This window comes from Plasmopara halstedii (assembly GCF_900000015.1).
Source record: "Plasmopara halstedii genome assembly, contig: Scaffold_322, whole genome shotgun sequence".
NCBI classification, from domain to species: Eukaryota; Oomycota; class Peronosporomycetes; order Peronosporales; family Peronosporaceae; genus Plasmopara; species Plasmopara halstedii.
The window spans coordinates 1,212,205-1,212,787 of record NW_020187243.1 but is presented as its reverse complement, the minus strand read 5'-3'; positions in this window follow the sequence as shown (position 1 = coordinate 1,212,787).

The following is a 583-nucleotide window of genomic DNA, read 5'->3' as shown; positions in this document are numbered from 1 at the left end:
CACCGTTCTCATCGAGAAGAGTCGGTGGCGGGCGGTGACGACCAGGTCGACCGCCGTCTGATGACTCGTGATGTTCTTCGAGCCCTTGAGGACAAGGTTCCTCGTGATCGGAGCTCCGCTGAGCATCATGCTGAAGTAGCATATCGCTGTGCGGTTGCTCTTGACGATTTAAAGCACATCGTGCGCCGGCCGCCTCGCCTTGAGGACTACCGCGCTCTGTCAGAGCGACTCCTAGTCGTAGAGCAGGCGAATGTGTCGCTGTATGCGACGGTGGGGCGCTTGGAGCCCTTAGAGGTGGAGGTTGTTGCACTCCATGCTTAGAACCAGTTGCTGGTTCAACTACTGGTTGGCTGAGGGCCCGTGGAATCCGCTCCGGCGCCAACGCTCCCGCGTTCACTTGCGCCGGATCCCAGTACGGCTTGAGCAAGTCCACGTAAAACACCGAGTGGGTGCGCATCCGTTTCGGAAGGTTTGGCGTATACGCTAGGCCCCGCTTGGCCACAACCTTGAACGGTCCTATAAACCGTGGACGAAGCTTCGTCCGGAGAATAGCAGAGGCTGCATGTGTAGACAGGTTCTTAGA